The following is a 17,068-nucleotide window of genomic DNA, read 5'->3' on the forward strand; positions in this document are numbered from 1 at the left end:
GTTGTGGTGGGATGAATGGTCTTGGCATGCCTAATGGTAGTTGAATATTTTCATGATGCACATTAGGGTGGAGGATGCCTTGTTGGTCTATATGACCAAGGTCCTCTACATGGTCGTCATTCAATTCCTCCATTGGTAAAATTGAGTGATGAGAACTACCTCTTCTCCTAGGATTATGAACAATTGATTCAAAATGCAAATTAGGAGGGATAAGAGTAGGATTTAATGACCTACGACCATACATGCACTAGCAAAACAATAACAAGTAATTAGTAATCACTTCGCCCCCATAACAAATTAATCAACAAACATTCTCCACATACATTGATCCCATACTCCCATGTTAGAGCAATATCCAAAGAAAAGTAAATTGCCTCCACGCAGGCTCACGATTTATCTATGAAATGAAAAACTTGCCACCACGCGGGCCGACGATTAACTAGAGATTGGGTTAGAAAGATCTCACAAAGGGTCCCTAAGCAACTTCAATTTAACTTTCAAGTTCTAAGCCTTGCTATGCTTTGCAAATTTTTGGATTTCAGCTCCTTTTTGCTTTTGCTTAGCTTCACTTGGCTTCCTTGCTTCCCTTGCTTTTTAATTCCCTTTGCTTGACTCTCTTAGCTCAATGCACCTAGCCAATCAAAAATAAACACGATAAGCAACAAAAGAGAAAATAAAGTAAAGACATGATCAAAAGAGTACTAATTCCTATTTGTTTCCGAAACACGGCATTGCCAATTGAATCCCTGGCAACGGCGACAAAAACTTGGTGTGTCGTCGTGTCACTAACGTTTAAAGATGCACTAAGAGTGTAAGTGTGTAATGTGGCCAAGTTTTAAATTTATAAAAGCCACTACTACCTCTAACTAAAAATATAGTTAGGGTGAGTAGGGATCGTCCCAAGGGATTGTGGGCGTGCTTGTAATGGAAACAATGTATAGGGTTAGTAGGTCAAATGATCAAAAGATGGTTTGTTTGATTGGTTAAACTACAATGCAATTGAAATTAAAGCAAGTAAAATGCAACAATTTAGAATGTAGGTAAAAGATATAGAGGAGAGGACTTGGGGTACTAGAGCTCACCACTAAGCTTGACTTCACTAGACACTAGCAATTATGTATCAAAGGGGGAAATTTAATTGTAACTTGTGTGTGTGTGTGTGTGTGACATTAATTGAAACTAGGCATGGATGGCAAATAAGTATAGATTGTCTAGCCAATTCAAATGGAAAGCACAACCTATTAAATGAGACCAAAATCCATTCAATGAAACCACAATTTATACACATACAACTATCTAAAAACACACACCATTTGCATTCATAAGTATAGAACACCAAGGAACAAGAATAGATAGCCCACTTATCTAAGAATCTAAAGCAATTACACTACATCTACACTAAAGACATGGAAATTAAACTAAGTAAGCTAAAGGTGTGGCAAAATCCATCAAGAAACAAGTGTGAACCATCAAATAAATTACAAGAGTGTTAAATTAAGCACTATATTTTGACCATCTCTAGATTAACTTCATCCATACACATAGACATGCATAAACTCCACTAAATCTAGAGAAAAACACATGAATCATCCATTCTAGCATACATAGACATATGGTTAGAAGTAGATAATCAAGTAAAAGCATTAATCCATACATATCAAGTAGAAACCACAAGATATGTATATAAATCCAAGATCAAAACATTTATTACAAACAAATCCCCAAGAATATACAAAACACTAGGTCTAGGAAGCAAACTTAGGGGCTACTATAGCCCCAAGTAGATGTCTAGCCACTCATTGAAGTAGTTATCCAACCCTCAAGGGCTATCTCCATGGTAGACATGACCTCCTTCTTGATGGAAACCCTAAAAGAATGGAAGAACTCCCAAAGATGTGTAAAAGCTCTCTAGTCTTTAGCCTCCTTTCCTCGATATGAGTTATGATATGTGTATTGAAGATATGTTCAATCTTCAAGATATGTGTAAAAATGGCTCAAAATTCTTATATAGGAGGCTTAAGTGTCACACCCAATGGTCTGGATTCGTGCACTATGGTCCTTGCAATGATTGCACCATGAGCCAACTTTTAATGAGCTGGAATTTATTTTAATTCGGACTTGAGGAGGTTCGATTGATCGAACTGTGTTGAGATCGATCGAACTGAGGTAAGATCCATTGAATGTTGCAAAGATCGATCATCTTTGGCAGCGCCTTTTTGAATAAAGACAAATCTCTGAGATATTTTGGGAAAGAGACAAGAGTGGTAGGTGGGGTGGTAGGTATGGATAAGATCAAATAATTTCGATCGATCGAAGAAATGTTGGATTGATCGAAGATGGTGAGATCTTTTGGATAAAGACAAAGGCTTGGATCCATCTTGAAATGTTTAGATCGACGTTGCTTTGATCGATCGAAGGAATGTTGAGATCAATCGAAGTTGCTGATTTTCCACACTTCGTTTTTTTTTGCTGACACTTTGCTCCTTTCTTCCATTCAGCTTAAGATAACTTCTTTTAAGCTCTTATTTGGCTGAATTAACTTATTTTTGGGATAAGCACCTGAAAAGGGTAATAACATGAAATTAGTCTAAGACGGGAAAATAAGATAGATAAAGGTCCTAGAATACCTAAGCTTAAGGGGTTTAATTGCGCACTTTTTAGCGCTCATCAGAAAAATCCCCCCACCAATAAAAATCAGCCACGTCATTAGTGAGTTATTATCCCTCTATTTTTCCAATAGCCCTTCAAAGCCCAATCTTTATAAGGCCCAAATAAAATCATCCTTAGCCCAAAAGTTATTCGGCCCGTTATAAGACTAATCCGGTCCATTCACATTACACCTAAATATAGTCTGGATTAGTAAAAATCCTGTATCGCAAAGGTCCTTTATAGAAAAAATTTCTACATGGGAAAAGTTCTGCATGGAAAGAATTACAGAAGGAAAGAACCTTTTATGCAATAAATTGTATATGGAATAAATATTATTTGGAAGAAACGTGGAAGACAATCATAGCGAATCCTACCATAAATTTACCTCAATTTGTATATAAATAGAGGCACAAACTCCAATAAAGATCATCGAGCAATACAAGTTTTTCTTTGAATTGTTCTTATTATTAATTGTTCTTTTATTTGAGTGAGTTGTATTTATTCTTTTGGCTTTTTAGTTAAACGAATTTTTGCACCAACACAAGATTTTCACATATGTTCACAAAGTTAAGATTTTCAAACATAGATAAACAATTGATTATTACCACACAGTGCCAAACTTATATGAACTTTATTAAGTTGGGATGAAAATGCACCCCTAAATAGGATAGGTACGTCCAAAGGAGAAGCACTAGGACAAATGAAGTTTTGTTCTTGCTAAACTCTTAAATTCTTCTAGTTCCACGGGTGCTATCCAGTAAAGCGCTTTAGAGATTGGTAAAGTGTCGAGCATCAAATTAATGCAAAAGTCCGTTACCCTCTTCGGAGGTAAACCTAGGATCTCCTGAAATACATCAACATAATTTGAAACCACAGGTAACTTCTCTAAGGTGATCTGCGGCGGTTCCACTGACTCAACATGAGCAAGAAATCCCATGGTCAAAGTTCCCTCTAATTCTCCACAACGAAATCAAAATGGTGACTACCCAGGTGACGATGGCCGCTTGTATACGTCAAAATAATGTAGTGAATGTGCGGTTCAAGAAAAGCCTTTTAGGTCAAATTTAAATTTATAAAAATCACTACCAACACTACTATTAACGTAGTAAGAGTGAGTAGGGATCATCCCAAGGGATTATACGTGTTGAAAATTAACTTCGACTCTAGTGGATCATGATCGACGGATCGATTACAATTATAAATCAACCATTTTGCAATAGCACAAATCATTGTAAAATAGGGCTATTGGTCGGGTAGATCGAACCACTGGGATTGCTAGTTTATGGCAACCAAGGTCTTTGAAATCACTTTTAGAATGATAAAAGGGGGATATAGAGTTTTGTTGGTTTGTCACCTAGTCACTAAAATTGAAATATGCTTAAAGCAATAAATGCAAGGAATTTAAGAGGAATAAATCTTGAAAGACAGGTCTAGGGAAGTGAATTCACCATCAACTATGTAAACATGCTTGCTTGCAAATAACTTGGGGGATAAAATATACATGTAACCATAATATGTAGAAATGCAAGACAACTACAATATCTTCAAGAAGTTCACACATTCAAGAATTAAGTATAATCCATCAAAGGTTGGTATAATTCATCTATCTAAACTAAGGTATAGCACGAAATATCCTTCCTAAGCTATGAACCATCAAAGTCCACAATTTGTGTGATAAGTGCACATAAAGTCAAAAGCTAAAAATAATTCATCAAAAGGGAGACCCTAAGCTATGGATTATCAATTCTTCCACACAACATGCCATTAAAACCATTTCATATTCTCATCTCCATTCTTACTAGTGAGATGTAAGCCCTATAATCATGAAAACATATAATCTAAGATAAGATAATACATTTAACACAATCATTTATTGAATTAAAGAACATTTACAACATATGTAAGTCTCTAGAATATGAAAAGATTACATAAACACTTCATTCCCCAAATCAAAACAAGATTATAGCATGCTTACAAAGAATGGCTTCATCACATCCCTAGGATAGGGAGTTAGTTGCTCATGGATGCAAGAGAAGAAGGAAAAGAGATGAAAACCCCCTCCATTTTCATGCTTAGAGGACCCAAAATACCCACAACCTCAAGAACTCTACTTTCTCTCTAAAAACCTTCTAAGAATGAGAGATATCTTTTATAATGTAACCACCCTCTAATATATATCCTTAGCCATTCATCTACCCCCAAATATGTGGTCCTCTAACTCTAAGACCATTTAGAGCAATCCCCTAAATTAAATGATAGCATTTGGTGAAGAAAAGTGAAACCCATACTTGTTTGTCTGCTATCTGGTGGGCACCCGTGGATGCACGAAGTTTCTACCTAAATCGGCGGGCACCCGCGGGTTCTTGGCGGGCGCCCGCGAGTGCTTGTCACCTTTGCGCACCTTTGGTAAAACGGCCATAACTCCTTACTCTGAACTTCAAATGACAAACCGTTTGATGATTTAGAAAGCTAACTCAAAGATCTAAGTATGTTATGTTTTCATAGAAGTCCAATTCTCAAGTTTGGTCGGTCAAAAATGAAGAACAAAGTCAAACTTCACTGGTGCCAAGCTGTAAATTTTAGCATTGCACACTTTGATCTTCAAGAACTCATCAAAACATCATTGTTATTCCTTTTTGGGAAACAAACCTAAAAATATATAAAAACATGCAAATGAAGATAATTTATATAAAATAATCAAATAATGGACTTAACTAATGCAAATAAGGGCGCTTGAATATGCAATATTCGGCACTTATCACACCCCCAAACTTACATTTTGCTAGTCCAAAGTAAAACTAGAATGAAAACACTTAATGAAATAACTATAAATCTCCTCTTTTATGAGAGTGATGGTTACTTTTAGCATATGTAACAAGCCTTTTAAACCCCTAGGCATCCCTAGAGGACGAGTGAAGTCTCGTGAGGGTTTCATAGGAATGTTACCCACAAACAGCAAACATGGTGCATGAAGATGCACAAAGCTCATTTGCAAACTTGGAACATAGAGAACATTGGAGATGGAATCATTATGAAGACTACCTTGTGTATATGAAGTATTGATAGAACAAAATGGTTAATCATCTTTCAACTCTCAAATATTAACATCATAGTCTATATAAATACTTCAATTGTCATATCTATAATAGAAATCATCTCTAGCTTCATTTAAAGTGAACCGGATTCCCAATATGTAACTTTTACCCTCTTGTTCCAATTTCAAGAACACAAGTTTTCAATTCATTGAATTTCCTTTTAAATGAGGTCTCTAAGGCATGATTTTATTCAAAACACAACTTTTGTTGCTTTTTTTTTTTTTTTTTTTTTTTTTTAAATACATATTATGGTCGTGTAATGCCGAAATTCCTTAAACTTTCTAACCGACCTATGTAGCAAGTGTTAGGCCAGCAACTCCCAAACCGGATGGCTTTAGGGTGCTAAGTGTAAAGATACTCCTAGGGCTTAATAACTCGAGTCAGCAAGGTTATGAACTCCAATGAATCATATTTATTTATTTTTATTTCGTGAATGACCGTGTAATGCCTAAGTCCCTTAAGCTTTCTAACTAACCCATGTAGCAAGTGCTAGGTCCGCAACTCCCAAACCAGATGGCTTTAGGGTGCTAAGTGCAAAGACACTCCTAAGGCTTAATAACTCGAGTTAGTAAAGCTATGAACTTAAACTAGTCATTATCATTATTCAATATCATTTTTTTTTTTTTTTTTTTTTTTTAAACATGCAAAAGGTATCCATTCATTAGGGTCATCAATTCAAATCAACTGAGTCAAGGTCAAGGTTAATCAAGTTGCATGCCTCACAATTGAGTTTCCGGTGTGCATATGTGAAGTGTGAAGCATAGAAGAGAGTGATACTCGAAGATAATCTAATTGAAGCATTTATACAAACCATTTTGAATCCATATGTTTATTTCAGATTTCCCCATTTCATAACTATCATTTACCTCTATACACAAAGTATTCAACACATGCTTCAATCTCCAACAAGTTCCAAGACTACAAAATCATTGCTTCCATTTTTTTTTTAAATTTTCAGTTTTATACCAATCTATTTGAACAAAATAGCAAATGCAAACACTCTACAATACACAATACCCCCAAACTTGAATGGCACATTGCCCTTAATGTGTGAAGACAACGATGTATAAATAAAGAGCATAAGGGGTAAAAGGAACAATAATACCAAGTGAGTGAGGCAACTCTGGCATTGGAGCCGCATGCAATCCCATGAAAAGATGCCAAAATGATCTTCCCCCAAACTTGGACATGAAGACTTGTCAAAACACAACTAATATATATATATAAAAACATAGGTCTCTTAAGAAAATCTAAAACAGAATTAATAACACAAAGATGAATTTTATTGAAAGATAAAAATCCACATAAAACACAAATCCGCACATAACAAAATCAGCCACAAGTTAATGCCAAAAGTGGTGCCATTTAGAAAGATGAAGTTGGCTTGGGCAATTCGTCGAACACCTGGTGTGCAAGACAAAAAGGAATAGGGCCAAAGGTTGATTAAAGACGAGAAAACCCAAAAATTTTGGCCTTGCAAATGCAATTTACAACTCCCAAACAATTACAAATCTTTCACACATATAATGCCGTCCTCCATTGATAAAAAATTTAGAGAAAAAGAGAGAAGAGAACTTACCAACAATGAAGGAACCAAAAACCCCTTGCTTAGTCTAAAATGAGTGAATGATGGAATGAAATGGAAGACGGAAGAAGTAAGGATGATAGAGAGAAGGGTTGCTAATGGAAATAAGGTAGGAAAGTGAAAATGAGGGGGAAGAAGAGAAATGGAGAGGTTAGGGTCGAAATGAGGTTGGGAGGGAGAGTTTATAATGTTTAAAATGGGCTTGCCATCCCATTTTAAAGGAAGTGCAACGGGCGGCGGGCGCGAGTGCTAGGCCCACCCGCAGCTGCCCAAGAGGCCATTGCCTAAAATGGTAGGCGCTCGAGAGATTTTGGCGGGCGCCAGCACTCCTATGTAAAAGTTGCCTTTTTCAGTAAATTTTTGGCCTACAAAAGTCAACCTGGGATCAAAGGTGTCTCTAATATGAAATTTAAGCTCTGATGGACCCTAGACACTGTGTAGAAGCTGCGGAACGGGATTCCGATCTCAAATGCAAAAGCGATATTGTAGAGGCCGAATGTCCGGTGATTTTTGGATTAGACGAGAAAGTTACCGGAATGACCTTGAAGAATTCCGCAAATGGTACTGAGACCTTAAAATGACTAAGAAAATCGAATGTGACTTATGGAATGCCGTTCGAGACAATTTCGGAAGAGGTCACATTTTGTCTAAACTTAGCTAATTTTCGGAAAATTCTTGGCTAAAGCAACTTTGGGAGAGGGAAGCTTTGGAATTGAAAGAATTGCTTCCCAGGAGTGCTAAATTTAACATCGATAGCTAGACGAATCTTAAAGTAGGGTTTACCCTACACTAAATCTCTCTAGAGAGTTATGCTTCCCCAAATAAGAGAATTCTTTTAAAAGTGGAGGAAAAAGAGCTTGAAGATCAAATTTGAAAAGAGGTAACGGAAAGACCTCAACCCACTCTTCTTCCTCAATGAAGAACTTTGGATTATTTAGGGGTTGTTTTAGATTATGGACAAGAGGATCAAGTGAGTGCACATCTAGCAAAGGCTCGTGAAGGATTATATTTGGCGCGGGAATGTCCGAAAAAATATCTTTCACACTTTCAACATCCTCCTCACACTTATCCGGTGGTTCGGGCTCAATAGTTTGAGATAACTCAAGTGAGGGAATGGGAGGAGATGTAAGCTCCCAAGAAAGAGACACATTTGATGTTGCGCAAGGAAGAGAGTGAATGGGTGGAGGAATATCAAGCAAAGAATTTACCTCCCAAATAGAATTGTCAACATCAAAATCCTCACAATTGAAATAGGCCAAGCAAGCTTTTAGAGGATCCTCCATTGAAGGAGGTGTATCAATCGAAGGATTCTTTAGGGGCTGTTTTGGATTTTTAAAGAAGACAATCTCTTCATCATTATTTTCTTCATTTTGAACCACAATCTTCAATTTTTTGTGTGGCAACAACTTGATCTTTAACCCCAATTTCTTCATTTTCATATGTGATAACCACTTGATCATTCTCATGATGAAAGTTACTAGAAGTAAACTCATCATTCATAGAATTCTCTTTTGGATTCGCCAAAAGGTCAATTGGAAATTCTTCTTCCCTTTCATGATTTAAAGCATTTACCATTTGTTGAATTTGGGCTATTTGGTCATCTAGCTCAACTCTAGATTGGGAATGAGAATAGGTCGCGGATTGCATGCTAATAATGTCATCCAACATTTGCTTGTTGGAATCCATCGTTTGCTTGTTGATAGACTCTATCATTTGTTTGTTGGCAGCAATGAACTCATCCAATTGAGATAGTGGAAAAAGAGAGGAGGGCTGGAAATAATGATCATTGGGTTGAAAATTGGCCTGAAAATGTTGCCCATGAGATTGTGGGGTTGAATTTCCCATGTCATGCCACAAGAAGTTTTGATGATCTCCCCAACCCGAATCATAACCATTGAAGTATGGATAAACACATGCAAGATATTCATAATTTGTGAGACTAAAACCTTGAAAAACTTATCAGGAGTCCTCTAGACTTACGATTTTCTTAATTTTTCCTTGGCAAGCCTTGAGTACCTAGAATCTCACTAAAACACTAAGAACACAACAATAATCAAAACCGAACAAGAAAATATCCACAAAACACAATACTCACAATCAAACCAAAAGTAATTTTTAAAACCTCAGTCACAAAACCGTTTGCAATCCCTGGCAACGGCGCCAAAAATTGATCGACGGATCGATTACAATTATAAATCAACCCTTTTGCAATAGCACAAACCATTGTAAAATAGAGCTATTGGTCGAGTAGGTCAAACCACTGGGATTGCTAGTTTATGGCAACCAAGGTCTTTGAAATCACTTTTAGAATGATAAAAGGGGGATATAGAGTTTTGTTGGTTTGTCACTTAGTCACTAGAATTGAAACGTGCTTAAAGCAATAAATGCAAGGAATTTAAGAGGAAGAAATTGAGAAAAAGAGGTCTAGGGAAGTGAATTCACCATCAACTATGTAAACATGCTTGCTTGCAAATAACTTGGGGGACAAAATATACATGTAACCATAATATGTAGAAATGCAAGACAATTACAATATCTTTAAGAAGTTCACACATTCAAGAATTAAGTATAATCCATCAAAGGTTGGTATAATTCATCTATCTAAACTAAGGTATAACACGAAATATCCTTCCTAAGCTATGAACCATCAAAGTCCGCAATTTGTGTGATAAGTGCACATGAAGTCAAAAGTTAAGAATAATCCATCAAAAGGGAGACCCTAAGCTATGGACTATCAATTCTTCCATACAACATGCCATTAAAACCATTTCATATTCTCATCTCCATTCTCACTAATGAGATGTAAGCCCTATAATCATGAAAACATACAATCTAAGACAAGATAATACATTTAACACAATCATTTATTGAATTGAAGAACATTTATAACATGTGTAAGTCTCTAGAATATGATAAGATTACATAAACACTTCATTCCCCAAATCAAAACAAGATTATAGCATGTTTACAAAGAATGGCTTCATCACCTCCCTAGGATAGGGAGTTAGTTGTTCATGGATGCAAGAGAAGAAGGAGAAGAGATGAAAACCCCCTCCATTTTCGTGCTTAGAGGACCCAAAATACCCAAAACCTCAAGAACTCTACTTTCTCTCTCTAAAAACCTTCGAAGAATGAGAGATATCCTTTACAATGTAACAACCCTCTAATATATATCCTTAGCCATCCATCTACCCCCAAATATGTGGTCCTCTAACTCCAAGACCATTTAGAGCAATCCCCTAAATTAAGGGATAACATTTGGTGAAGAAAAGTGAAACCCATGCTTGCTTGTTTGCTGTTGGGCGGGCGCCCACGGATGCACGAAGTTTCTGCCTAAATCGGCGGGTGCCCGCGGGTGCTTGTCAGCTTTGCGCACCTTTGGTAAAATGGCCATAACTCCCTGATCCGAACTCTAAATGACAAACCGTTTGATGATTTAGAAAGCTAACTCAAAGATCTAAGTGCGTCATGTTTTCATGGAAGTCCAATTCTCAAGTCTGTGGGTCAAAAATGAAGAAGAAAATCAAACTTCACTGCTACCAGGCTGTAAATTTCAGCATTGCACACTTTGATCTTCAAGAACTCATCAAAACATCATTGTTATTCCTTTTTGGGAAACAAACCTGAAAATATATAAAAACATGCAAATGAAGATAATCTATATAAAATAATCAAATAATGGAATTAACTAATGCAAATAAAGGCGCTTGAATATGTAATATTCGGCGCTTATCAGATCACAAGATTGCAAAGGAGAGATTGATTATTTGAATTAAACTAAAATTCGATTAATTAAAATGCAAGAAAAGTAAACTAGTGAGAGATAGGGATTTAAGTGATATAAAGGGAGGTCTTAGGGTGTTGGAATTACCACTAAGCTCATGTAATTAACCACTTGTTTTCTATTAATGGGGAATACATTGTTGTGAACAAAATGCGACTACCAATTGCAATATTAAGCATGGACCATCAAATTCATGTATAAATTTTCTACCTAACCAACAAAAAAACTAAGGGCCCGTTTGGCATGTGTTTTACTTTAGGCGTTTTGTTTTTGGCTAAAACAGAAACAGCGTTTTTACTATTGGAGTGTTTTGGCAAAAATCGGAAGTACGTTTGGGAACAATGTTTTGTTTTGGAAATGTCGGGAGCAGAAACATGAAAAACATGTTTGGTAACTTCAACTGTTGTAAAAAAAAATATATATATATATATATATATATATATATATATATATATGTTTGGTTATCCTTTTTTTAATTTATTTTTATAAAATTTAAATATATTTATAAATTTATTTCTATATAAATAGTACATATATATTTTAATAAATATATTGAATTTTGAACAAATTCTCACCCATGCACCATCCATTAAATGTGTTGTGGCCAGGGTTTCCTAGGATGTCTCAAAAGCAATTGCAAGGCCATAAAATTATCATTTGATTTTTAATAAATCAGGAATTTTTGGAAGGAAAAGTGACCTTTGATGATGCTTGGAACATTTGGAATGGTCGTATCAGTAGTGTTGTTATGATCTGTGGTACTGGTGCCAAAACAATCATGTAAACACATCTTGGCCTAGTCAAGAAACTATTATGTATGTGTATTGTATATATATATATATATAACCAGGTGCCAACTCTTCTAATATATATTACTTTAAATTATATCTAGGGACTTCGTTTTCTTAACAGTTACCTCCTTGGCCATACCTCTAGAAGGTTGGTTTGAACTTTTGAGCACTTCGCCCTTGGCACCAATGCTTAATTAACGTTGGCTGTTTTCTGGCAAAAATACTTTGATTGAAAAGTAGTAGGTTGGCAAGACACATGGCAATCATCATCTTAACATATGCAAGTACTTAAAATATTTGGCATCACAACAAAATGAGTCCATGCCTCAAGTGATAAAATTATATATCTTCCTACATTTAAATTCACGTGGTCAACAACCAAATGGAAAAATGTCATTTCATTTAACCAGTCAGTGTTGCATATGAAAAATCACAAATTTATAGTAGTAGACAAACAAACATGAAGTCTTCAATGTCACTCCAATCCAATCCACAACCAAATGGAAAAATGTCATTTAAGTAGTCAGTACTGCATATTTCACTTCTCTACAAGAGCTGTATGAAAAAGAAAAAGAAAAAAAATCATAATAAACAAATCCTATAACCTCAACCGCTTCCCTTTACATCTATAAAGCCATATATTCTTGTAAAACAAACCACAAAATCCTATCCAATTGTTCGAAAACTTGTTCAGGTCCATCAGGATGAACACCCCCTTTGATGTAAATTTCTAACTTGAAAAGTTCCAACTCAAAAAGGACAACAAACTATTGAATTCCATGGAAGCAAAACAATGGAAATAGCCCAAGCTTTGTGCTCATAATAGCAAACTATGAATCTCCTTCAGTTCTGACCACTTTTTACCCAATCATCATATCCATCCAATTGCGCTGGTGGGTACAGATCCTTGCACAAATCAACCGAATAACAATTATAACTAGCACTCTTCCTTGTATCCCCACTACAAAATGGACTGTGTTTCCTATGGAACTGAAGGTTCTCCATCAAATGCCACTGTATATTGTTAGATAGATGATTGCAGGCTCTCTGCTTAGCCTTAATTGACTTGGTGAGACTCATATAGTTTGGTTTATTGGCATTGCCTTCCGCTAGAGTGTTGCCAGATCCGGGAGTTCCCGCAGATGCTGATGAAGTTGATGAGGTGGTGCTTTCATCATATGGAAATTCCGAACATGGGTCAGAAGACGAGCGAGCGATTTTGCCAGTAACTGGAGGTTTTGTAGATACCCTGGTTGAAATATTATTTCGTCTAACTTTTGCCGAGTCCTGTTCAGAAGAATCTGAATTAAACCTGACAGAATAATCTTCATATTTCTTAGATACTGGAGTCATCTCTGATGGGTCAGAGCTGAATTCTTCAAGCAGCCTGCTTTCCCATGGCTTAGCCGCCATCCAACCTTCTAACCAGCTCCATCTTAGGTTGTCTTTATCCAGCTTGCGAGAAGACACTAGCTTGTTTGATCTTGAATTTGAGCTAGGTTTTGATCTCAATTGCTGAAATCAATACATTTTAAATGGCATTAGCCTAGATGATATGATCTCTCATTTCCAAAAGGGAGTTTGAGGATTCGAGTACTGCAAGGGATAATATTGTGGGAGTGTGTGCGTTTGCTTGTACTTTTGGAAAGCCAATACTCATATGATAATTTGGATTCGTTACCTATTAAGAGAGGGCGTATGAAATTGCTCTCCCTCTTGATAGCTCCCTCTTGCTTCAGTTGTAGCTTTGTTTTCACTTCATCGATTGTTCTAGGACTATCACACCATCCACCCTATCAAATGCAAAAAGACTTGGTTCATTCATTCATTTACATCTTGAACTACTGCACTACGTAAAATTCATGTGGTAAACATATATCAAACACCATATCATACCTCAGCCTGCTTAATCGGATCAGCTTGGTTTCGCTGTTCATCAAGTAATTTCTGTGCTTCCGAGGATGCCTGAGCACTCGTAGCCCTGACTCGAGCCTGAGCTCGGACAAGAGCCTGCATGCACCTGAGTGTAACTGCGGCTTGCTTTCTCACCTTCCGACCTCTAAATATAGCCTGCAGTCTCACCACTGCTTTCAAGGCCCTAAAAGCCTGTCTTGCCTTGAATCATCATATTACTCCCAAATTAGCAATAACAAATTTTGACAAAAAAGAGCCAAATTTATAAAAGCAAGATGGATATTTCTTCAATCATGTCATTGTTTTCCCTAAACATATTCAAATTTCATATCTAACAATTGAACAAACAAACACATAACACCACTTCTCAAATGATTGAACTCTATTCATCAGATTGCAAGAGCTCTGACCCAATTTTCACCAAAAAAAAAACATTTAGTAACAGTTAAATATGTATATACACATATATACATGTATATCTATAGAGATTAGAGAGGAGCAAAATCAAAGAAACCCATTTACCAGGAAGGCACGAAACATTGTTTGAATACAAATCGCAGCCCATTCTTGTCTGATCACCATGAAATTCTTTGGTGGAGCTCGAACAACAGTAGCCATGGCAGCAGTGAACGCCTCATCAACAACAAACGAAGAATCAGACCGCTCCGACGCAGCCAAGTGACCTCCTTTCATGCCCTTTGATGACAGTGCGAGTCCACCTGAAGAACTCCTCCACAAACTCCATTTTCGACCCTTATTGCCTATCTTTTCCTGTAAAAATCAAAAGACAACGAGTAGTGTAAAAAACAGAGAGAAGCAAAAATAGGAAAACAATTAATTGAAGAAACACACAGATTGTGAAATCAGTAATGTTACAGTCAACATCGCCTTACAGTAAAAAAAAAATGGGGAAGAACGCATACCTTGCCTTGCAGAGGCAGATCTCGGGCTGCTGTTCTTACAGTCAATATCACGTCGTTTTCATCGCCTCCCAAATCGCCGTCTAGGGTTTCAGAGGAGAGAGATGGTAGTCGGGCCAAATGTTGCAAAGTTTTACTTCCTCCACTACAGTTTCAATTGTAACTTACTTCCTCCGCTACAGTGGTTTTATTGGGCCAACAGTATTGAAACACCAAAAAACACCATTTCGGTGTTTCACTTTTGGGCCCAAATTTTGAAAATGTTTTAGCACTGTTTAAAACAAAACAATACATGCCAAACATGTTTTTGGGCCTGAAATGAAGCCCGCAACAAAAACACCAAAACAAAACAGCTACCAAACAGGCCCTAAGTGTAGCACAACCCATTAATTCTAAGTATGACCCATCAAATTAGTAACAATTGTAGCACATATCAATCTAGATAATCATGGAATTTGCAATAATAAGTCATGGAATATCAAATCAAGTATGGATTGTGTACCTACCTACAAGCATGAATTAAATTGTAGAACAACCCATCAAGTATAAGAATAATCCATCAAATTAATTGACAAACCCATTCAATGAAAACCCATGCTTAGCCATCACTAAATTCTTAATTAATCACACATAGACATGCAACCAACATAGAGAAATTAGTGTAAAGATCAATTCCCAAATAATCACACATAAGACAACATGTAATCACAAAGAGAATCAATAGAAAGAATTAATCCATATGAATCATGTAAGAAATAATTCCTAATTTAATCACACATAGACATATAAATAAACTAGAGAATTAATAGGAAGAATTAAACCATAGAAATCGTAAAAATATACCAAGATTCATTAAATTCACAAGGCCAGAACACTAATCACAACAATATATATAAATCCCCAAAAATAGAAATACAAGGGTTTAGAGTACACAAGACTTAGGGCTCATCCAAGCCCTAAGTCTAGATCTAGCCAATCATGGAGGAGGTGGATGTGGTCATGAAACCTTTAAGGGCAAGCTCCAAACATGGCTCCATCTTTTTCTTCATCTTCTTCTTCTTCTTCTTTGAAGCTCTAGAGAGAGAGAGTGAATGGATCTAGAGATGTGTTCTTGAGATGTGCCTCCACTTCCCTCTTTTCTTCTAACCCTAATCTCTAACTTTTCTATAGAGAGAAAATAAAATGACAATGTAAAAGTAAAATAATAAAAAACTCACTTATAAAATGGGTCATTTCCCTTTAAATAAAAGGTCCTTTTTTTAGTCATTAAGTCAGAAATGTAGCCCCAAAAATATCTAATCCCGCAACTATGTGGTAGGTAGAAATCGGCGCGCTCAGGAATTAGACAGCTCACTGCCATCACATTTTCGATCGATCAGACTTTTCTTCGATCGATCAGAGTTTGTTCGATCGATCCAACTTTTGATCGATCTGGGTTCGATCGATCCAACTCTGATCGATCTCACTTTTCTCAGATCTATCCAACTTGGCAGTTTTTCAGCATCAGCCTCCTTTTGCTCCAAATTAGCCTCCTTTTGCTCCAAATTCTCACAAAGACTTAGTTTGACTCCAAAAAGGCCTTAAGGAGCCATTTTTAGCTCGTTTTAACTTTATTGACCTAAAAAGGGAATAATAAGAAATTAGTCTAAAACAAGAAAATAAGATAGATAAATGTCTTAGAATACTCAAACTTAAGGGATTTAAATGCACACTTTTCAATGCTCATCACCAGGGAATAAGAATGTAATCACCCTCTCAGAGCAGTCCAACCTATCATGAAGCTCTACTAAATGAATTTGAAGAACGGTGTTTCGATCACACTTTGAAGGGGTGAAAGCATTCGTAGAATGTTGTTTGATCTATTAGTAATCCTTCTACAGAGATCAATAGTAAGTTTGAGGTTGATAGCTATTGGACAGGAGAGTCGCAAAGTTTTTGGTGGAACGATAAAATGTGAGCCTAAGTTAAAGTAAGTTGTACTTTGCTTCAAATATAGTGGATTGTTTTGCTCGAGACGATGGAGTATTCTCCGAGGTTTTTTCCATAACGATCTAAAAATTTATTTACTTTACTTGCACTTTATTTTTGCTTTGTGAGTTGTGATGAGCGCTGAAAAGTGCGCATTTAAACCCCTTAAGCTTGAGTATTCTAAGACCTTTATTTATCTTATTTTCCCGTTTTAGATTAATTTCATGTTATTGCCTTTTTCAAATGCTTATCCCCAAAATAAGTCAATTTAACCAAATTAGAGCATAAAAGAAATAATCTCAAGCTAAATGGAAGAATGGAGCAAAGTGGAAGCAAAGTGGTGGAAATCAGCAAGATTCGAT

The 17,068-nt window shown here is 36.4% G+C and overlaps 1 pseudogene; it reads right to left on the minus strand.

Annotated features, from left to right (window-relative positions):
• Nucleotides 1–12,419: 12,419 nt before the first annotated feature.
• Nucleotides 12,420–16,783, minus strand: LOC132314419 (protein IQ-DOMAIN 8-like; annotated as a pseudogene).
• Between the last annotated feature and the right edge of the window lie 285 nt (nt 16,784–17,068).

The sequence above is a fragment of the Cornus florida genome, unplaced genomic scaffold, assembly GCF_030987335.1.
Source record: "Cornus florida cultivar Cherokee Brave unplaced genomic scaffold, ASM3098733v1 CherokeeBrave_3.0.0_Hap2_Chr06, whole genome shotgun sequence".
NCBI classification, from domain to species: Eukaryota; Viridiplantae; Streptophyta; class Magnoliopsida; order Cornales; family Cornaceae; genus Cornus; species Cornus florida.